The 22,851-nt window shown below is 47.1% G+C and overlaps 1 protein-coding gene across 2 annotated transcripts in view; it reads right to left on the reverse strand.

Annotated features, from left to right (window-relative positions):
• Positions 1-5,464, reverse strand: part of LOC137534477 (oocyte zinc finger protein XlCOF6-like) — a 34,967-nt gene extending 29,503 nt beyond the window's left edge. Inside the window, exons 1-2 of one of the 2 annotated variants that reach the window (XM_068255988.1) lie at positions 5,228-5,464; positions 4,987-5,136 (exon numbers count right to left, since the gene is read on the reverse strand). The gene's annotated coding sequence lies outside the window, so the exon portion shown is untranslated. Of the gene's footprint in view, positions 1-4,986; positions 5,137-5,216 lie in introns of both variants that reach the window. The other variant, XM_068255987.1, reaches the window with a different exon arrangement.
• Between the last annotated feature and the right edge of the window lie 17,387 nt (positions 5,465-22,851).

The raw sequence follows: 22,851 nt of genomic DNA on the forward strand, positions 1-22,851 counted from the left end.
TGAAAGATATACAGCAGACATAAAAATGATAGAATAGGTTTCTGTACTCCCTAATATCATCAGCACCTCAATATATCTCCACACCTCCGCCGTTAACTTGGTGCAAGGCAGATGATCTTCCCAGTTCATCCTGCCTGCACCTACACTGTTGGTTCTGCCTGACGGGACAGCCCATCAGCATTCCCATGATTGCTCCCCTTCCGGATAGCGCTGGCAGGTGATTCTAACGAATCATCCTGCCATAGCCTACATTGACGGCCTGGCCGGGTGGGGTAACCCTTTAGCATCCTCAGGAGGGTTCCCCACCTGTCAGTTAGCTCCAAGCTACACGACTGGAAAGCTAGGTCAGGTTGCTGCAATGTGTCGTTGCCCTTGGCAACCGGACGTAACCAACCAGGGGAATGTGGGTCAGTGACGACCGTGAATTCGCGACCATAGAGACAGTGCTGCAGCTGGGGGAGGGTTCCAACCGTCGCTACACGCACTTTCTCTATAGTGGCAGGAGCTATCTCTCGGTCCCTTTGGGGAACGATTCTCTGCCGGGCTGCCTCCTCCACTTCGGACAGCTCCGAGGGAATAACTTCCCAGAACCCTCTCAGCCCGCCCCTCCCAGCTGGTGACCTGCTGGCTAGCCCCCAGAGCTCTTCCAGGCTGCTGTCAAATCGAACAGCCCCAGAGAGCTCAGTGCTGCCTGTCACACATTCTAGGAAGGCTGCAGACGGAGAGGCTCCTGGGCCCTCAGAGCCAGGTTCCGAAGTGGATGTTGCTGACCCAGCAACATTTGTCACTTCAGTGGACAGTCCCTCTGCTGTAGACTCGCTAGCGCTGCGGGTTACCACGGCAGCCGAGGGAGCGCCCACCTTACCCATATCATAAACCACATCACCTTTGGTCTTGAAACCATCTGAAGGGGAAGGATCTGGCCTGGTGCCATCTGCCCCTTCAGTGGACAGTCCACCTGCTGCAGCCCAGCGATTACTCCTGCAGCTGACGGAGTGTCCACATGACACACAGCATTATGTAGCACAACACATATGACATCAGCATTATCAGCCCTACATATATTGTCATTTGGGACATCACATAAAACATCAACATTATCTGCAGTATTACACCCATTGCTACTCAGCCCTTCACCCGTAGCATCAACAGTTCCAGCATCGATTGCATCGATAGTCCGTGCGTCATAAATGACATCATCCGGTTCTGCATTCCTTGTATCAACATGTCCCACTCCAGGCCTAGGCACTGGAGAATCACTAGGGCTGGCTTCTAGTACACAGTCCATAGCCCCTGGGGCCTCACCAGCACTCCCCACTTGCCCAGCATTATCACACAGTACCTTGCAATAGTCCTGAACTTCTGCTGGGGAGGCGGGCTCCACAGGGTTTGGAGCAGGCTCATACCGGGCCACTAACCGTCCCAGGTCAGTACCCAGCAAAACGTTGGTGGGGATTTTGTCAGTTACCCCAACTTCTTTCAGTCCGCTGCCGGCCCCCCAATCCAGGTGGACCAAGGCGGTGGGTATTGCTGGGGTGACACCCCCAATTCCTCTGACAGCAATCATTTTCCCAGGTATGTACTGCTCCAGGTTCACAAGCTGGGGATGTATGAGAGTCACTTCTGCTCCAGTGTCTCTCAGCCCAGTGGCAACTGTACCCCCAACCGTGACAAGCTGCAGATTCTCTGCATAGCCAGTGGCATTCCTGGTAGCACACAAAGCCGTTGGGACTTCACTGGCGTTTGAAGCCTCACTGGATTTTGGGGCCTCCCTCTTCCTCTCTGGGCAAGTCGTGCTGATATGACCCACCCTGTCACATACAAAGCATTTCCGAGTGTCAGGTTGCTTGAATCCCGGAGACAGCGGTGCTTGCCTCCTCTGGGTGCTGGGTGACCCAGGTTTAGCAATCTGTTCTCCTCTCCAGCTGGGCGTAGTAGTCCTCCGGGACTCAGGTGCTCTATGGGCGGTGTAGGCATCGGCCATTTCCGCAGCCTCATCCACTGTCTTGGGTTCTCGATCCAGCACAAACAGCCGGACCTCAACAGGACAGGTGTGTAGGAACTGGTCTTTTATCATCAGCTCCTGCAGGGCATCCAAGGTTTTGACTGACAGTCCTTTTACCCACTGCTGGAAGGCAGTGCGCAGGTTGCACGCGTGATCCAGGTAACTGTCATTAGGACCTCGCTGCACTGTCCTGAAACGTTTTCGATACACCTATGGCTTTCTTAATTGCCTCAAAGTCTGTTTCTTCCTCCTGGGGGAGACTCACAAACGCCTCCAGGGCCTTGCCTCTCAGCCCTGGTGTGAGGTATCTTGCCCACTGCTCACGGGGCACCCCATACTGCCGACAAGTCCTTTCAAACCCCTGTAGGAAAGTGTCGATGTCAGAGTCCTTGTCCATAGCGGGGAACTTATCCAGGGGGATTCTGTGGACTCGCTCACCTTCGCGTTCTGCGGGTCCAGCAGACCGGTTCTGCTGCTGAAGTTTAGCCAGCTCCAGCTGGTGTTGCCGTTCAGCTCTCCCCTCCTTTGCCCGGCGTCTTTCACTCTCGGCCTGGCGTCGCCGTTCAGCTCTCCCCTCCTCTGCCTGTCGGTGCAGTAGGATCAGCTTTAGGCGCAGTTCAGGATCAGCCGAGTTCAGTAGCTGTAGATCAGCTTCCAGAGATGGCATCTCCCTGCTCGGTGGATCGTCCAGGACATCGTCTCCACTCGCATTCTGTGGCGGGAGCGATTCCTCCTCTGGCGTGTCGTGAGCTGCATCCGCTGACGTTGAAGCACGGGCTTGCTCTGCCTCATACTCCTCGAGGGCACGAACCAACTGCACCTTCGTCTGGCCGCTCACCGTCTCGATGCCTTTGTGCTCACACAGGTTGAGTAGCATCTCTTTGTTTTGCCTTGCATAGCTGGATGCTTTCTGAGCCATCGTGTTGCAAAAAAGAAAAAGAAAAAAAAGGGGGGAAGGGAAAGCAAAATACCACGTGTGTATCTTTGAACAAAAAAAACGTATATAGATTCTGCACTGAGTAGACTTCTGTAGGCTAGTTGCTTCTAGCAAGCTTCCAGCCTTTAGTACTCAGAATAGCGAGCTAAACTGCGTACTAATGTACTAAACGATTCCACCACTGCCAGCCAATTATGTCAGGAACCGGCCCGCGGCACGCCTGCGTATACGGTTCCCGACTGCGGGTTTGACCAGATTAAGCGGGGAACAGCCTTATTTAAGCTACAAACAAGTCTGGAACCCCTCAAACACTTCCCACTGCCACCACTAGCTGTTCGCTAGACTCTTCCACTCTGCTGTTGAGTCCTCAGCGCGCACTCCGCGTTTTCATATTCGGGTCAGCTTTGCGCTTAGGCCGAATACGGGAACGCCACGCACCCACACACACACACAGTTGCAATCTTACACTGTCGTGAAGCGAAAACCCACTACCAGTCGTTCCGAACGATACTGTTAGCCACTCTGCTGTCGCTACTTGCACTGGCGTTGTTCGTACGTTGGGTCAGCTGCGCGCTTAGGCCAACGTATGACAAACGCCCCCACACACAATGCAATTACAATTTCATACGGTAGTGTTGCTCAAGCGTACAATTAGGCATGAACTTATACACGGTTACACTTCAGTCTCCTTTAGGCTATGAGTGTTAGTTTAGTACGGCAGAAGTCAAGCTTATTAAATAATAATTAAATATTCCAGAAAAACATAGAACAGTGCAGAACTTAATATATACAAAAGATTACAAAAAACAAAGTAAAAATAGTTACAAGATAAAAGTTACAAAGATAACACACACAGATATTTGCGTAAAATAAAAATGGGGATTAAAAAAACGTTACCAACTTGAAAGTCTCAACGTTGTCGGCAGGAGCATGCCGCTTGTTCGACCAGAAGTCGAGATCAACTCTAGCTATGCGCTAAGGCTTGCTTTGTGTATTGAGACAATGGGCTGTCTCCTGAGTTCAAAAAGACAGGCAGATAATCCCATTAGCAGAAACTCAAAGACCTTCATATGGTCAAGACAATACCCACTTCCTTGCCTATTGAAGGGGACTGGTCCATTCACTGAAGACAATGGCAGCTGTCTACATTAATACAAAAGATCACAGCGAACAGTTCCTCTGGACAGCCAGAAACAGGTAATGAGGTTCCCTTTGTCTGTCTATTGACACCACACACAATCACATTAATAGTCCATGAAGCTAGCTGCCACTATCTTCAAGTCATACTGGCTGACCTCCACCTCTGAAAGATATACAGCAGACATAAAAATGATAGAATAGGTTTCTGTACTCCCTAATATCATCAGCACCTAAATATATCTCCACACAAACCACCAGAGCTGCAGCCACTAAGACATGCTCTATAGGCAGTAGAAGTGTTAGGGAGTCTTGCACAGGGTCTTTTCACTGAATAGATGCAGGCTTACTGAACAGGAAGAGACAGGATTCAAACCCTGGCCTCCTGTCTGTGTCAGACAGAGCTGTGGAGTCAGAGCAACTTTTGAGTACCGGGAGTCGGTGGTTTCATAAAATAAAGAGCCGGATGATTTCTGTACCAACTCCACAGCCCTGGTGTCAGAGGCAGAGCCCTTAAACAGCCACCCTGTCTGACTGAACATAAAGCTGAGGATCCTATGCCACTTCTCTCTGGTATAAGTTAACAGCCACTTTAATCACTTCCATAACCACTTTATCTCATAGCTCTCATTCAGACTGCAAAACTACATACATTCCTAGATTCATGCCATGTTTCTGTATAAAAACCTATGCATCTCCTCAGACTTCTTGATTAATACACTCTTTTTGTATCTTATTGTGTAGCCTTAGCAGCCACTAACCGCATATCTGCAGATATTTAACAGAAAAATAAGTCACAATGTTTTAGGATAAAATTCCAAATGAAATTGAACTTGCACAATGCAGACCTCATCATATTATTTTATAATGTGAACTTGCTAAAATCCTTCATTGTGATAAATTGTACCTCCTTTCTTTGTACTGAGCAACCCACACTTTGCTTCCTTCAGACAACATGTAGTGTAGCCTGTAGGTAACTGACAAGTAAGGAAATTCACGGCACCTCCATCCAGTATACAAAGAGTGCTGGAAACCCCTTTGCTGATTTCACTGCCCTCTGTAGAATACAATGAAATTAAAAGAAAAAAATAAAGAAAGGACACAGAACGAGGAGAAAAGAAAGAGAATATTAATTACCACCTCCTCACCGTGCAGCCAGCTCTCAATTCAACAGGGCTGCTGGGAGAGGGGATGTTTCCTTCCTTGTACAGCAAAATGGCTGCTGCTGGCACCAAAACATGTTTATGCATACATTACTTTTTTTCTTTATTAGGTCAGTTTTCATTTCCGACGAGTTAGAAAAAAACTGTGCAAATATAAACAATAAAATTTAACCAAGCCCCAGCTTTCTTAATGCAGTACTAGAAGAATGCACTACAAGAAGATGGCCGCCGCACGTATTGAATGGAGGACGGGTCACTATGGATCAGGAAACAGCTGGTCAGAGGTGGACCGCATAGAACGGAAGTGCTGGGGCCATAGGGGTGAAGTAAGAGGCGCTTGTGGGTTCTGTAGTAAATAATAATGTGAATTGTAAAATCTGAAATGTCATGTGGAGAGACAGCTGAGCCACGCTGATGACTTTATATACTGGACCGGCAATATTATAAAATATTAACATTTTAATAATAATGTTAAATAGGTATTTAGCCATGGTATATGGGTATATGCTTATAATCTATCTATCTACTGTTTATAGTACATATTTTTGTATATATTATATAATTTCTTGCTTGCATGAATATACAATGCAAATTGTGTGCATCTTGAAAGCAGTACATGGGAAAAGGTGCCTGGAAAAAAAGGGTGCCAGATATTGTCACTAGTGGAATATCTGTAAAATTACCAATATAGTACTACTTAATTCCAATAGTAAAATCCTGGTAATCTTCAACCCTCCCTCTACTGATGCCTAACCTTAACATAGTGGTGCCTAACCTTACCCCCTAAGGGCTCCCACACTCCTAACATGAAAGAAAACCCTGCTGCAAAGCAGCAATTAGTAGCAATAGAGACTTGGGCACCTGGAACGCCTGATAAAATTTATTTATAGCCGCAATTTGCATAGTGGGTAACCCCCAGCCAGGTGTTTTATGGGGCACCTCCAGGTGCCCAAATGTTTGTGTATAGCTGCTAATCTCAGCTTTTAGGATAGCAGCCTATGCCGGTGCCCTTCTTTCCAGGGTGCCTTAGGCGCCCTTTTTCCATGTTTTGCTTGAAACTGGGTCCATCATCTTTAGCATCTGATTGGTCCAGTTCCAAGCTGCATCCAGTTTGCATGCAATCTGGAATTATGACCATCTCAATGACTATCTTTAATAATAGTATTATAAGATATGTAGCACAATATCTTATTTATACACAGTGTGCAAAGTGCAGTAAGGTTAGGTTAGAAAGGCAGCACGTGGTGTTGCCCATAGACACCAATCAGATTGCTTTTGTTTGTTTAGGGACAAGATTCTCCTTCAAAGTATCCAAGGACCAGATCCTTCTTGGATGTCATCAGGTGCCAGATCCTTCTTGGATGTTATCAGGTGTCAGATCCTTCTTGGATGTCATCAGGTACCAGATTCTTCTTGGATGTCATCAGGTGCCAGATCCTTCTTGGATGTCATCAGGTGCCAGATCCTTCTTGGATGTTATCAGGTGTCAGATCCTTCTTGGATGTCATCAGGTGCCAGATCCTTCTTAGATGTTATCAGGTGCCAGATCCTTCTTGGATGTCATCAGGTGCCAGATCCTTCTTGGATGTCATCAGGTGCCAGATCCTTCTTGAATGTCATCAGGTGCCAGATCCTTCTTGAATGTCATCAGGTGCCAGATCCTTCTTGAATGTCATCAGGTGCCAGATCCTTCTTGGATGTCATCAGGTGCCAGATCCTTCTTGGATGTCATCAGGTGCCAGATCCTTCTTGAATGTCATCAGGTGCCAGATCCTTCTTGGATGTCATCAGGTGCCAGATCCTTCTTGGATGTCATCAGGTGCCAGAACCTTCTTGGATGTCATCAGGTGCCAGATCCTTCTTGGATGTCATCAGGTGCCAGATCCTTCTTGGATGTCAACAGGGAACAGTTCCTTCCTGGACGTCTTCAAGGACCAGATCCTTTCTAGATGTCATGAAGGACCAGATCCTTTTTGGATGTCATTAAGGACCAGATCCTTTTTGGATGTCAGAGTGTGCTCCTCCCCCCCCCCCCCCCCTTTCAGTATATACAGTAGAATCCCGCTATAGTAACCTCTGATATAGTAAACCTCTGGATATAGTAAACTCAGTCCTCAGGTCCCAGTAAATGTGTCTGTATCAATATACAAGGTATGACCAATTTTGAAATAGTAAACTTCTAATATAGTAAACTATTTTTTCTGGTCCCTTGGAGTTTACTATAAAGGGATTTTACTGTGTAGCCATTGGGTGACCCCCATTCAGTATTGGTCCCATGAGTGGCCCCTCATCCACTATGCAGAGCTGCAGGGAGCCTGTAGATTACTCACCTTCCGTGAACCGGTCATGTCTTGGAAGTCTTCCTCCTGTAGTGTGGGGGGGGGCTGCAACTCTATGCTGATATTACTATCTGTCGTCATGTGATAGACGACTATTTTGGCATAGTGATGCAGCCCCAGAAGGGCAGGAAGCTGCTGCCACTGGATCTTGGCGAGGTAAGTGATCAACATCTCTGCTACAATCCCTGCACCAGGCACTCCTAACGGTATCCACGAGTGTAGGTCGAGTTACCACTAATTCAGGGGTCTCAAATTCGCGGCCCGCGGGCCATTTGCGGCCCTCGATACAATATTTTGTGGCCCTCGCCGGCAAAAGCTTCCTTATAGTTCGCTTCAGTGCTCCGAAGTTATCCGCCGCATCCCCGCCGCTAAACGAGGGCTGCAGAGCCCCCAAATCGCCCGGGGGGCAATCCGCCGGCATTTCCTGGAAGGGGCAGAGCTTTCAGCTTCAGCTCTGCCCCTCCTGACGTCAATCGCCGCACGGATCGCCGCCTCTCCCCGCCCCTCTCTGTGAAGGAAGAGTGAGAGGGGCGGGCAGAGGCGGCGATGCGCCGCGATTGTTAAATTCCTTATGCGGCCCAGCCTCGTCCTGACTTTGCCTCCTGCGGCCCCCCAGGTAAATTGAGTTTGAGACCCCTGCACTAATACCTGTAAAACGTAACCCGAGCTACACTCGGGGATACCACCAAGGAGGTTAATAAAATAAAAGATGGTGAATCAGTATTACAGACAACAATTGAAGCAAATAAACCACTGTAGAAAATAAATTAGATTACCATAAAGTAAGAATAATGAGATTAATTTTGGTCTGGTCCCAATTTTAAAGTCCAGCTGTTAGAATTTTCTTCACAGCATAAGATGACCAATTAAGAAGCCAAAATCTAGGGCTTTGCAAGGTTCCTGTAGTTGCCAAGTTCACAGGCTGAATTTTCAGATTTCCAGCCAATTGAAGGAGGGTTTGTGCTGAAATAGGGGCAATCAGCTTTCAGAATTATTATAACAAATATGAAAGGTCAACAACTTCTCTCCATGTCTACTATTCAGTGTCTGCATAGTGTATTTTCTAGCTCCCTGCTGGGCTGGCTTAATTCTGTAATGCTATGTACACGCTGGAATGAACTCGGCTGTGGCGAATGATAAAGAACGCCTCGGCCGAGAACAGTGGGTCGCACCAGCGTGTGTACAGCAGCCACCCAATGCCCAACGTCTGCTCAAGATCCACAATGCTGGAACTTTAGGAATCCCCCCGTGCCCAAACATTGCCCGATCCCATTGTTCTTCCTACTCCCCTGCACGGCGCTCATTCTCCCTTCGACTCCCTCAATAGCAACAGACCCGTCACTGGCCTGGAGGCCCGTCACTTATCTATACAGCATCATGTACTGATCCCTACCGGGTGTCAGAAATCCCCTGGTGTGAACGGGGCTTTAAAGGTGATAGTTACTGAAATAACTTTATTGTTCCAGCCATAAAACTTGTTTAGAGAATCCCTTTAAAGCGGTATCGTCACCATAAAAATCAAATTTCAACAGCAACTGGTCTGAGTGTATTAAGTGATAAAGATGCTAAGCCTGCATTCAAAACTTTTTCTGCTGTTATGATTTGGAGTTATCACATACTTAAAGCGGAATATAACCCTGCATTTCAACTTTGCTCTAAAACATTATTTACAGCATATTATATGCAAAAAGCATTTTTTTTTTACTAGACCAGCATTGGAAGGGTTAAACACAGAGGTTTTAAGTTCCGAGCAGACGTTCAGATAGTTACATTCTATTTAGTTATATGTATATATTTAGAAATGTTACACACTCTTTGGCTGTCTTCCAACTCCTTCTCTGTGAGAGAGACGAGTCACAATAAACACTTAGATACATGTGTGTAAACAAAAAGTATCTAACTCAGCTTCGGATGCGTCTGCAAAAATCTCCAGGGATTTTAAAGCCCTGTGTAACCCTTCCAATGCTGGTCTAGTAAAAAAAAATGCTGGTTGCATATAATATACTGTAAATAATGTTTTAGAGCAAAGTTGAAATGCAGGGTTATATTCCGCTTTAAGGAACACTGGCCCTTTAGTAGTCGTGCCAAATAATTGCATGCTGGGGGTTCTTTTTATCTATAATCTATTCCTCCTCTTCCCTTTATTTCCCTGCCAGATTCTTATCTGAAACCTAATCCCCTACTCACTTGTGTTTACAAGCAAGGCTGAGGCGACTCAGCGATTGGAGGAGACAAGAAAAAAAGTAAAGGGCAGAAATTACATCACGAGTTAGCCTTAACTGTGGGCAAAAGGCATGGCCCCCACCATGAACAGAATTCTCGTAATTTACTATATAACATTCACTGAAATCAAAATGTGGACAGTACAATACATGTGTTATGTAAGTAGATCAAGTATTTATCTACTTATATATGTGTTTTTTTTCCCTGGCATAGTATCGCTGATCCTAGTCTCCTTTTCTCTCTAATCAGATAAGTGTTTGGCTAGCTGATCCCCAAGGACCTGTAAGGACGGGGCACTTGTTATAAAGCTAAGTACACACGGCCATGTGGCTTGGGGATCTCCGCCGATAACGAACGACTGTTTCCTGATCCATACAGGCTCTGCTGTGAACAGTTTCAGGGTGGCCACTAATGATTCAATCTTTTTCATCCAATCTTACCAAATCTATGTAGTAGAAGAGTAAACTGATGGAATATATTAATTGGATACTATAGGCAGTTCCCTTATATTAGATAGAAATGGTAAGATTGGATGAAAAAGATTGGATCATTAGTGGCCAACATAAGTCTGTTACTCCACCAGCTGAGGCTGCAGGGGCCTCAGAGAACCTCACAGCTCTGAAACACAGACGTCTCCAGCAGGGCGCGGGGCATCAGAGGTTTAAAAGATAAACACAGCCGCAGAGGGGAGGAAAAAGAACAATAAAGCTGCTTGTTCTACCCCACATGTGAATGGACTGTGCCAGTAAATGGACGCCCTGCACAAACCTTACATGCGTAATGTGTCCCCTCTGTGTACAGCAAAAAATCCATGTACGTTTTTGTAATTAACAGACCTCTGCTGCCATAGATATTATTTATATAACTAAAAAGCTTTAAATTCGCTGTAGTGCCCCTTTAACTGAACAAAAAATTGCCCAGTTACCTACCTCGGGCTTCTTCCAGCCCTCTGAAGGCCTCTTGGTCCCTTCCAATCATTCCCTGCTCCATCGTTCCTCTGCTATCTTCCTACATAAGTCGGGCCACTGGCCACCCACTGTTCATGCGCACACCTCCCCATCGCACTGCCCCAACCGGGAGAATTCTGTGCATGTGCAGTAGCAATTTTTGGCTCCTGTCTACAGGAGCACATTGGAGGAGGTGCAGGGCTACACATTCAGGGTTTGGAGGTCAACACTGGAGAACTAGGCAACACAGGATTACAGCAAGGGAAGGATTCGGAGGATTGAAAGAAGCCTCAGGTAAGCAACTGCCCATTTTTTTATTCAGTTAAAGTGTCCTTTAAAGAAACACTGTAAATTAAAAAAACTCCTCTGGGGATACTTACCTTGGGAGGGGGACGCCTCTGGACCCTAATGAGTCTTTCGTCATCCACCTCTCTCCCTCTGTTTCAGCACTGGCTCCCTCGAAACCACAGTCAACAGCCTGTGTTGGCTGTGGTGCAGTAGCGCCTGCAATATTTACCTTCCCCGTCTCCAGCTCAGGTGCAGTAGCGGCTTTCCGATGGGCTCAGGTGGAAATAGCCAAGGCAGATCGGGTCCACTCTACTGCACAGGAGACTTGCGCCTGCCCAGTAGAGCGGACCCAATCGGGCTCAGCTATTTCTGCCCGAGCCCAATCAGAGAGCTGCTAATGCGCCTGCGCTGGGGAAGGTAAATATTTAACTCCCCCGGTGATCGGGGACTTCAAAGGAGGGAACAGAGAGATCCAGAGACTCCTCGTTAGGATCCAGAGGTAAGTATCAAAAGAGGGTTTTTTTAAACTAGAGGTTTTCTTTAACCTATTCCTGCCACACTACAAATAGATTTTTAATAGATGCAGTATGCGGGGGGAGGGGGGTGGCACACTACCAATGCACATTCTATATGGGGGTGTTGGCACTCTGTCAGTGTGAACTCTGCATAGGTGTAGGGAGGTGGCCATGCCCTTGATGCTAGGGATGAACAATGAGATGCAAATTCTTCCAAGTTGATGCAAAATTTTATGCAAATGTGTGAAGTTTGAAAATGGACCAATCAGTTTAAACCTGGGTTTAAATTGATTGGTCAATTTTCAAACTCCATACATTTGCTTAAAAATTTGCACCAACGTGAAAGAATTTGCATCTCATTGATCATCCCTACTTGATGCATGCTTACTCTGGGAGGGAGTGGTGGATTGGCACAATGCCAAAGCAAGCTGTACCATGGAGGGCTGCAGTTGTGGGTTGGGTAGCAGATCCAGCCATCTACAGGTTAGATTGGTGTAGGCAAGGGGTCCATAAATTAAGTGGGTAGCATATTGGGTACAGGCCATGAGCAGAGTATAGGCGTAAATCTAACAAAGCAAGCCCACATAAATCTCTAGGTCATCTGCTTTGCATACTCTATTTAAAAGTGTGTCTCCTGCATGCACAATAAAAAGACACACAAAAATAATTTAATGAAGTCATATTTGCATTTATAACTATCTTTGTGCGTCACATTTGTTAGAAAAATCATTAATACAAGACTAGAAAAACAAAAATCTCATTACCATTAACTGCACAAGGTACAAATTAGATCTACATTCCATTATTCTATTTTATCATTCAAAAAGGAAAACGGAGCTAGTGTCTTCTGTTGCAGAGTTACCGTGAGCAGGGCAGCCATCAGGGGGGGACAACTGACACTGCAGTGAGGGGCCCAGGGCTTCTGGGGGCCCTGAGCCCCCCCCCAATGCCCTGGAAGGGCCCCATGTGCTGGCTGCAGGCCTCTGTGGCTCACTAACCAGCACACCGCGTTCCAGCACTGAGAGAAAAGTGACATCAGCGCTGGAACGTGGGAAGTGGATGAGTGAGCCCGCTACAGCAGACTTTCTATACTGGGGCACCACCTATATCTGGCTACAGGCTACCTATACTGGGCCACCACCTATACTTGGTTACCGGGGACTACCTGTATTTTGCTAGTATTTGACTCCACCCACAACATGTCATGGTCACGCCCACTTTTTGCTGCATCACGCTTTGCATGCTGCTTTCTTCAGTGTCAGAAGCCATGCACATTTTTCGCCACAGCACACTTCACGCACGGACACGGGAGTGGGGTGGCTAGTGGGCGGGTACAGCAACCAGTGGGTGGGCCCAGGGTGGGGATGTGTGAGGGGCCCCAAAATTTCTGGTGGCGGCCCTGACCGTGAGGTAGAGAAAGCATAAGACAGCTTGATGCGCCTGGTGATGTAGATCTCCCAGCATGCTCTTGTTAGGCATAATCACATGACCAGGAACCCAGCCACAGATTGTTTTCTTTTCTTTTTATTCATCATAAAAGGGTACATCAAACAAGTGAATGAAATTCCTGAATATAAAGTCCACGTACAGGTGAAACTTCAAAAAATTAGTATATTCTGCAAAAGTCCATTTATTTCAGTAATTTAACTTAAAAGGTGAAACTAATAAATGAAATATAAGCGTTACATGTAAAGCGAGATATTTCAAGCCTTTATTTGTTATTAGGTTGATGATTATGGCTTACAGTTGATGAGAACCCCAAAATCAAAATCTAAGATCATTAGAATATTGTGAAAAGGTTCAATATTCCAGGCTCAGAGTGTCAGACTCTAATAATCAGTTAATTCATTCAAAACACCTGCACATATTCTAATTTTTCAAGTTTGATCTGTATGTGGCGTAATGGCAGATAAGGTTACCAGCCCCAGTAACACCTGAAAGTTGGTAGCATGTGGTAAGAACTAAATAAAAGGAGTTAATCCGGGTGCCCAGGTTGTATTGTATAACTTCTGTAAGGGACCATTCACACTACAAAGTAGCAAAACAGAAGCGCTTAGTGCTACCGTTCTGCTCGGGTGATTTTACCGCGATTAGCGTGGTAAAATCACTGTACACTCCCGCAATTCCCAACGATTGCCATCAGTGTAACTTGATCGGCAAAATGCTGCAGCTAACACGTTTTGCTATTGCTGTTAATCGTGAAACGCCCATGATTGGCGGCAATGAGATCACTGCCATAGTGTTATAACAGGTTGTTACCTGCTGTGCCTTTGAGAAAGCGGCAGTAGCCGCGAAACGGCTGTTAGGCCGGTATTTCCACCCTTCACTTCTGGTGTGCCTGTTATGCCTACGTGATGCAATAAACCTTTAATAGCAGAACCGGTGCTCCATCATCATTCTTTCCTCACTTGAGGGTTATAATTGCGCTAGCAACTTAAAAATCGCCTGCTAATCGTGGTAGTGTGAATGGGCCCTAACTATCTCTATAAACACAACTGGCCTGACTGATTTGACTAAGTGGTGCTTTACTGTGGGAAATTCAAACGCCAACAACATTACAGGACACCTGTACATGCACTTGATTTTCAGCCAACAATATCAGAAAATTATATAGTAAAGAAAGTACTGTATGAACATACACTATTTTGCAGAAAGTACTGGGACACTTGCTTTTACTGGATGCCTGCTTTTACACCCACATGAACTTTAACTACATCACATTCTTAGTCCATAGGCTTTAATATGGACATTTTTTAAGCAGCAGAGAAATCAAAGAAGATTTCCCTTATGCGCAGGCAATGTTATCTTAAAAACTCCCTTTTATTCATCCTTGTCATTTAAAATTGTTGATCTATAAAGACACACATAGGTTGACGCACGTATTCAGCATGAATGGCGCCAGGAGGTACAGAAGATAATGGCTGCTTGAACAGCTTTAACCCTTCAGCGGAGGCTTTCCATACGGTTTAGAGGTGTGTTTATGGGAATTTTGCACTATTCTTCTTGTGCAATAAGCTATTAACATTTTATATTTCTTGGATTGGGTAAAGAGAATCCATCCTGCAGCAGTCTTAAAGAGAACCTCCGGACTAAAAATCTACTCAGCAGAACTGAAAAGGCTTGGTGTTTCTTTAACATTTTCACAGCATCAGAATTTTGTTTTTCTTACCACAGCATCATTTTTAGCTGTATTTTTAGCTAAGCTCCACACATTAAAGAAAACTGCCCGGGCTTTTTTTCCCTGCTGCTGTGCAAAGCATGATGGGATTTCCTATGTTGTTATTCACGTTGCCTAGCAACTGGGAGGGGTGATCAGCACACAGGACAGTTGGAAATATGTCTCTTGCTCCCTGTCACCTCCTTTCAACCAAAAAGATGGCTGCCCTCATGAAATTAAACACTTGCCAGTTCTTTTAAAACAGGGTGGGTAAGAGATTATATTACCTATCTATTTTAATTAACATAACTAAAGTAAATTAATGACAGTGTGTTTGTTTAGGCTGAAGTTCCTTTTTAAAGTGAACCGAGCACCTTTTTTTATCATTCAGGACATTTCTATAGCACATGAAAAATGCATGCCGACAATCTGTTTCATTATTAAAATAAACTTTCATTTTACCTTGTATTTTACAGTTAAAGTAGATTAATTACCCTGTTTCAGCAGGGCTGCCCGGCCGTCCCCGGCCGCAGAGCTTTCAGGTTCCTAATTGTTTTATTGGGCTAATTACCAAGAGGTAAACAATGCTATTAGACAACAAAGGGGGTTAGTAATTAGGACTGTTTCTTCAAAGACCTAGTTTGTGTCAATGTGTCAAGATAGCATCTCTGACTTCTGTAAATAAGGAATGTGAGAAGGGGAGGGGGGGAACATGGCAGCTTCTATGCCAGGAGAGATTCCATTGAAAGAGAATGTGCTCAGTTCCCTTTAAGATGTGTACACACCTTTGACGGATGTTGCCCATCGGGGATCAGGACCTGATACCCTTGGATGACATCGCTGGGCCTGGGCTGCACTCACCCGTGTCAGCTGTGTAGCTGACAATGCGCTGTGTTGCTATACATGCAGGGCAGGAGGTCAATAGAGGGTCAATGCGCGGCACGTTTGTGACAACACACAGCGGGCAGGGGAGCGGCCCGAAAAATGGGATTGGCATCGCTGGGGGTGAGTAGTTCCGTCTGGTGAATCGCTCATGGGTTGGTAGTCGCCTGCTGCCGTACACACACCTAATTATCGGCTGAGGTGGTCATTATCGGCGGTCGTTATTCTGAGAGCAGGGGATGGATAAAAGAAGGTCAATAGTTTACATACTTTTTTTTTTTAAGCTCTGGGGCTCTTGAGATTACCATTGAGTAGAGACAATACAACTTTAAGTCTACTTTGTACATGTTTGAACATAAAATAAAGCCATGGGGTATCTAAAAAAGCAATTTTGAGGAGTAGGAGAAATTATACAATTATTTATTATTGTTATTTATCTCATCAGTTTATTTTCATGCTAGGTTCACTTGTTCATATTCTATATTCTTCTTGCTGGTGTCAGATTCTGCATATTTTCAATAAAGTTAACTTTGCAGAGGCACACTCTTGGTTTTAAAGCACAACTGACCTGAGAGGGACATGAAGGCTGCCATATATGGCATCCTGCTGATGTTTCATGCATCAGTAGTGCTTGAATCACGCACCTGAAACAAGCATGAATCTAATCCACTCAAACTGATAGTCGAAATGAAGATAATCTAAAAATAAAGAGTTTCACTTACCTGGGGCTTCTGCCAGCCCCTTGCAGCCGTCCTGTCCCGTGCTGCTCTTCAACGATCCTCCGTTCCCTGCTGCCAGTTAGCTTCGTTACTTGTAAGTCGAGGGGCTGCCAAGCGTATTCTTTTATGTGTTCCCATCTGCAATAGCAATATTGTGGACTGGAACAAGAAGAAGGATACACGTGGCCAGAGTCGTGCAGGCGCAGTCATGGGCGTCCGCAGAAAATTTTCCAGGGGGGGGCAAAAAGTGGGGAGTTAAAAATTTGGGCTGGTAAAATGGAGCTACGTCATGCGGCGCGCGTAGCGCGGCGCGCCGAAAAATGGGTGTGGTCATGAACCAGAATGTGGGTGTGGTCGTGGGTGGAGACAAGTTTACATGAACTAAGCAATGGTGGGACATTAGATTAGGACAGTGGTGGCGAACCTTTTGGAGGTCGAGTGTCCAAACTGCAAAGTCACTTTACTATCACAAAGTGCCAACAGCAATTTAAACTAAATACAAACGTTTTAACTCATACATGAACATTATGGAAAATTAAGTTGAAAATAAACTGTGAAGATAAACAATTTCATCCATCGTACTCCTGAAAAAAATTATTCATTTTTTTTAGAACCTCCCAGTTTCATTTTCTGTTTTAAAAAGCAGAAAAAGTAGGTTTAATGCTATTGTCTCATATGATGATGATTCAGCTTTTTCCATAGTCTCGCAGTTAGCAATCATGTGACCCCCAACAAGACAAATTCAGCAATCATGAGGCCCCCCCCATCAAGACAAATTCAGCAATCATGAGGCCCCCAACATGACCAACTCAGCAATCATGAGGCCCCCAACAAGACAAATTCAGCAATCATGAGGCCCCCAACAAGACAAATTCAGCAATCATGAGGCCCCCAACAAGACAAATTCAGCAATCTTGAGGCCCCCAACAAATCATGAGGCCCCCAACAAGACAAAGTCAGTAACCATGAGGCCCGCAACAAGACAAATTCAGCAGTCATGAGGCACATAAATAGACAGCTTTTCACATAAATAGGCAGAATGCCCCCTTAATATGTAGACACCTCTCACCTGGCAGCAGTTCCCCAAAATACACTCAATCTGACAGCAGTGGTTCCCCAAAAATAGGTAGCCCCAGGTCTATAGGTGTCCCCAGAATAGGTGGCCAGCGGTATAGATGTCCCCAGAACTGGTAGCCAGGGGTAGAGATGTCCCCAGAACAGGTAGCCAGGGGTATATGTGCCCAGTATATGTAGGCAAGGGTATATGTCCCAGTATATGTAGGCAGGGGGTATATGTCCCAGTATATGTAGCCAGGGGGATATGTCCCAGTATATGTAGGCAGGGGTATATGTCCCAGTATATGTAGCCAGGGGTATATGTCCCAGTATATGTAGGCGGGGGTATATGTCCCAGTATATGTAGGCAGGGGTATATGTCCCAGTATATGTAGGCAAGGGGTATATGTCCCAGTATATGTAGGCAGGTGTATATGTCCCAGTATATGTAGGCAGGGGTATATGTCCCAGTATATGTAGGCAGGGGTATATGTCCCAGTATATGTAGGCAGGGGTATATGTCCCAGACAGTATATGTAGGCAGGGGTATATGTAGGCAGGGGTATATGTCCCAGACAGTATATGTAGGCAGGGGTATATGTCCCAGACAGTATATGTAGGCAGGGGTATATGTCCCAGACAGTATATGTAGGCAGGGGTATATGTCCCAGACAGTATATGTAGGCAGGGGTATATGTCCCAGTATATGTAGGCAGGGGTATATGTCCCAGTATATGTAGGCAGGGGTATATGTCCCAGACAGTATATGTAGGCAGGGGTATATGTCCCAGACAGTATATGTAGGCAGGGGTATATGTAGGCAGGGGTATATGTCCCAGTATATGTAGGCAGGGGTATATGTCCCAGACAGTATATGTAGGCAGGGGTATATGTCCCAGACAGTATATGTAGGCAGGGGTATATGTCCCAGACAGTATATGTAGGCAGGGGTATATGTCCCAGTATATGTAGGCAGGGGTATATGTCCCAGTATATGTAGGCAGGGGTATATGTCCCGGTATATGTAGCCAGGGGGATATGTCCCCAGAAAAAGTGGCCATGTGTGCAGGAGGAGGGGAGCAGCGGAGAGAAGAGGGAGAGCTATGGGCACTCACCTTAGGGGGCTCTCCCTCCCTCTCTCGCTCTCCCCTCCGGAGTCCGGAATGAAGTGTGCAGCGGCTGGCAGCGGTGGGCGGAACTTACCTCCTCTCGTCGCACGCGCCGGATGGATTAGCCGCTACTCTGGCCTGATCCAGACCAGAGTGCGGCACCAGAACTTCCGGCGCAGGAGCGAGAGGAGGTAAGTTCCGCCCACCGCTGCCAGCCGCTGCACACTTCATTCCGGAGGGGACAGCGAGGGAGAGAGAGACCCCTAAGGTGAGGGAAGGGGGGGGAGACGTCCGCCCTTCCCCACTGTGCCCATAGCGCTCTCTCTCTTCTCTGCGTGTTCCCCTCCTGCTGGCTGCACGGGCACGCGGCCAGGGGGGGGCAGCGGGCGGCCAGGCTCGGGCAGATGCCCGGTTTTGCCATATGTGCGGACGCCCATGGCAGGGGTATATGTCCCAGACAGTATATGTAGGCAGGGGTATATGTCCCAGACAGTATATGTAGGCAGGGGTATATGTCCCAGTATATGTAGGCAGGGGTATATGTCCCAGTATATGTAGGCAGGGGTATATGTCCCGGTATATGTAGCCAGGGGGATATGTCCCCAGAAAAAGTGGCCATGTGTGCAGGAGGAGGGGAGCAGCGGAGAGAAGAGGGAGAGCTATGGGCACTCACCTTAGGGGGCTCTCCCTCCCTCTCTCGCTCTCCCCTCCGGAGTCCGGAATGAAGTGTGCAGCGGCTGGCAGCGGTGGGCGGAACTTACCTCCTCTCGTCGCACGCGCCGGATGGATTAGCCGCTACTCTGGCCTGATCCAGACCAGAGTGCGGCACCAGAACTTCCGGCGCAGGAGCGAGAGGAGGTAAGTTCCGCCCACCGCTGCCAGCCGCTGCACACTTCATTCCGGAGGGGACAGCGAGGGAGAGAGAGACCCCTAAGGTGAGGGAAGGGGGGGGAGACGTCCGCCCTTCCCCACTGTGCCCATAGCGCTCTCTCTCTTCTCTGCGTGTTCCCCTCCTGCTGGCTGCACGGGCACGCGGCCAGGGGGGGGCAGCGGGCGGCCAGGCTCGGGCAGATGCCCGGTTTTGCCATATGTGCGGACGCCCATGGGCGCAGTGGCCCAACGGTGAAACCGAAAGTAGCTGGCGGTGGGAGAATGGAGGACCAGCGCGGAACAGTACGGCTGCAAGGGGCTGGCAGAAGCCCCCAGGTAAATGAAACTCTTTATTTTTAGATTATCTTCACTTCTGCTTTAATTTAAACATCTGATTTGTATGCTTGTTTATTGTCTATGGCTAAATGTATTAGATGCAGAGGATCAGCAGGACAGCCAGGCAATGTGCCTTGTTTAAAAGGAAACTGATATGACAGCCTCCATATCCCTCTCTTGTCAGTTGTTCTTTAATAGTGTTTTAAGGGTTAATATTGTTTTTTACAGAAGTACAGCTTACGTATTAGTACACCACCCACTCAGTTGGGCGCAGGGCGAGCCAAATGATCTTTCACCCTGCTGCTACTGAATCAATACTATTCCCCCTCCGAGTCGTAGCAACTCGGAGGGAGAAGGGATTTGGGCTCCAGCGATCGCCAGAACCCCAAATTACCCTTACGCAGGGTGCAGACTATAGCACTGCAGCTACAGCCACGCTGTCATCTGGCACCACGCACCTCCGTGCATACACCCAGATAACCTGCCTCGGAAGTTCAGCATATACAGGTTTATTTAAATTCTTCCTACAGACCATCTTTCTACAGAAGTTGACTTGACAAAAGACATGCGCAACGAAGCGCAACTTGGCCAGGCTTTCGGGCTGAATTACGGGGGACCGGAGCCACCTGGGGATACGGTGAGGGACGAGCAGCTTTAAAGGGGCTTAAGGAGGCCCCAGGTAAGTATGGTACCTGAGACCCTTCTTGTCTCAGGTACACGTTAAACTGTATGGAGTGTGCAGGTGCAGCCAGATCCCAATCGTGGAATACCAGATAGCAGTTTGGAAACCCTCCAGTCGCCCAATCCTTTGGGCTTTGTCAAGGCTGTGCAAGCCTGAATTTCAGCACATAGGAGGCCGGGGTCAGATTAGCATATGGGATTTTATCGATATTACTAAGTGGGATTATTGGTCCCTTGACACTTTGGACAGCATTTTTTTAAAACTGTGCACACAATAAACTATATAGAGTGCCCTATAACTTATTTTCCTGTCATTGTACAATTCCTAAGGGAGCTTTGTCTGTTAATTAACAAGTAAATAGTTCTATTATAAATGATATATTCTATTTTTACATTATAGACCTCACAAAAAACCTTGCCATCTTCCTACAGAGGTAGACCTGGCAAATGACCCTGCCCTCTCTCTATGGAGGTAGACCTGGAAAATAACTCTGCCATATTCCTACAGAGGTAGACCTGGCAAATGGCCCTGCCCTCTCTCTATGGAGTTAAACCTGGAAAATGACGCTGCTATTTTCCTACAGAGGTAGACCTGGAAAAGGACCCTGCCCTCTCTCTATGGAGGTAGACCTGGAAAATGACTCGGCCATCTTCCTACAGAGGTAGACCTGACAAATGACCCTCCTATTTTCCTACAGAGGTAGACCTGGGAAATGACCCTGCCCTCTCTCTATGGAGGTAGACCTGGAAAATGACTCTGCCATCTTCCTACAGAGATAGACCTTTGCAAATGAATTTCCATATTCCTACAGAGGTAGACCTGGCAAATGATCCTGCCATATTCCTACAGAGTTAGACCTGGCAAATGGTACTGCCCTTTCTCTATGGAGGTAGACCTGGCAAAAGACCCTGCCATATTCCTACAGAGGTAGACCTGGCAAATGGCCCTGCCATCTTTCTACAGAGGCAGACCTGGCCAATGAACCTGCCATCTTTCTACAGAGGTAGGCCCCGTAAATGACTATGCCATGTTCCTAAAGAGGTAGTTTTGGCAAATAACTCTGCCATCTTCCTACAGAGGTAGACCTGGCAAATGACCCTGCCATCTTTATACAGAGGTAGACCTAGCAAATGGCCGTTGCCATGTTCCTATAGAGGTAGACATGGCAAATTACTCTGCCTTCTTTCTACAGAGGTCGGCCTGGCAAATGACCCTGCCATCTTTTTAACCCTTTTTAGAAGAACAGCAGAAGTTCACATTTTGTGCTTGTAGAGATAACCTCATCCCCCTACCATTCAGCAGTAGCTTAAAATATCATTAACAATCACATTATTAACAATGTCACGCAAAAACCTTACTGCCTGTCTTAAAAACTCAGAACAGAGCTTCTTGTAAAATGTGCTTCTACTGAAATGAGTTCCTCCACTCACCAGACTCAGGGCCGGCCCGCCCATGAGGCGGGGTGAAACTTTTGCCTCAGGCGGCACTTCTGGGGGGGCGGCACCCGCCCGTCCGTGTGTGTGGGGGGCCGCCCGAGCTGGAGGGGACAGCGGGCAGGAAGGGGGTATTGGGCCTAGCGGCGGGGAGGGGGGTCGGACCCCCCCCTCCCTCGCCTGGGTCCCCCGTCCTCCGCTCCCCTCCAGCTTTAACAAGGTCCGTGCTGGCTGCAGCTATTTGTAAGAGGCAACGGGCGGGGATTACTCACCTCTTCCTCGTTCCAGGTCAGCGTGCGCTCCACTGACGTCACTTCCTGCTACGCCGCAGGAAGTGACGTCAGTGGAGCGCACGCTGGCCTGGAACGAGGAAGAGGTGAGTAATCCCTGCCCGTTGCCTCTTACAAATAGCTGCAGCCAGCACGGACCTTGTTAAAGCTGGAGGGGAGCGGAGGACGGGGGACCCAGGCGAGGGAGGGGGGGTCCGACCCCCCTCCCCGCCGCTAGGCCCAATACCCCCTCCCTGCCCGCTGTCCCCTCCAGCTCGGGCGGCCCCCACACCCACGGCTTGGGGGGGGGGGGCGATTTCTTTGAAAATTGCCTCAGGCGGCAAAAGGTCTAGGGCCGGGCCTGACCAGACTATCTCTCACTTATAAGCACAGATTCCAGCAATTAGACTAAATATAATCACATCTATGTACATCCACATTTATATACAACAATAGAGCATTTTTTTTACCCCTTCCCCCTTTGCTCCCTCCCTGACCCTCCTCTTTCACTATCCTCTAATCACTACTACTTCTTTGTTAATATAAAAGAAAATTTAGGAGAGGTAGACAGAGGTTATTGAATGACTACTATCCTGAAAAATTGAAAATGTATACATACAGTATAAATAGTAAAATCTGACAAGTTTTAAACAAGTCCATCTCCTCATGGGGGATTCTAAGGGTTTCCTTTATTTTTAAAAGACCTTACTGAATGGCAATTGCTTTGTCCAACTGCTAAACACAGTATGCAAACAAGTAGGGAGGCCTGCTGGTATTTTTCTAT

The sequence above is a fragment of the Hyperolius riggenbachi genome, chromosome 10 (assembly GCF_040937935.1).
Source record: "Hyperolius riggenbachi isolate aHypRig1 chromosome 10, aHypRig1.pri, whole genome shotgun sequence".
NCBI lineage: Eukaryota > Metazoa > Chordata > Amphibia > Anura > Hyperoliidae > Hyperolius > Hyperolius riggenbachi.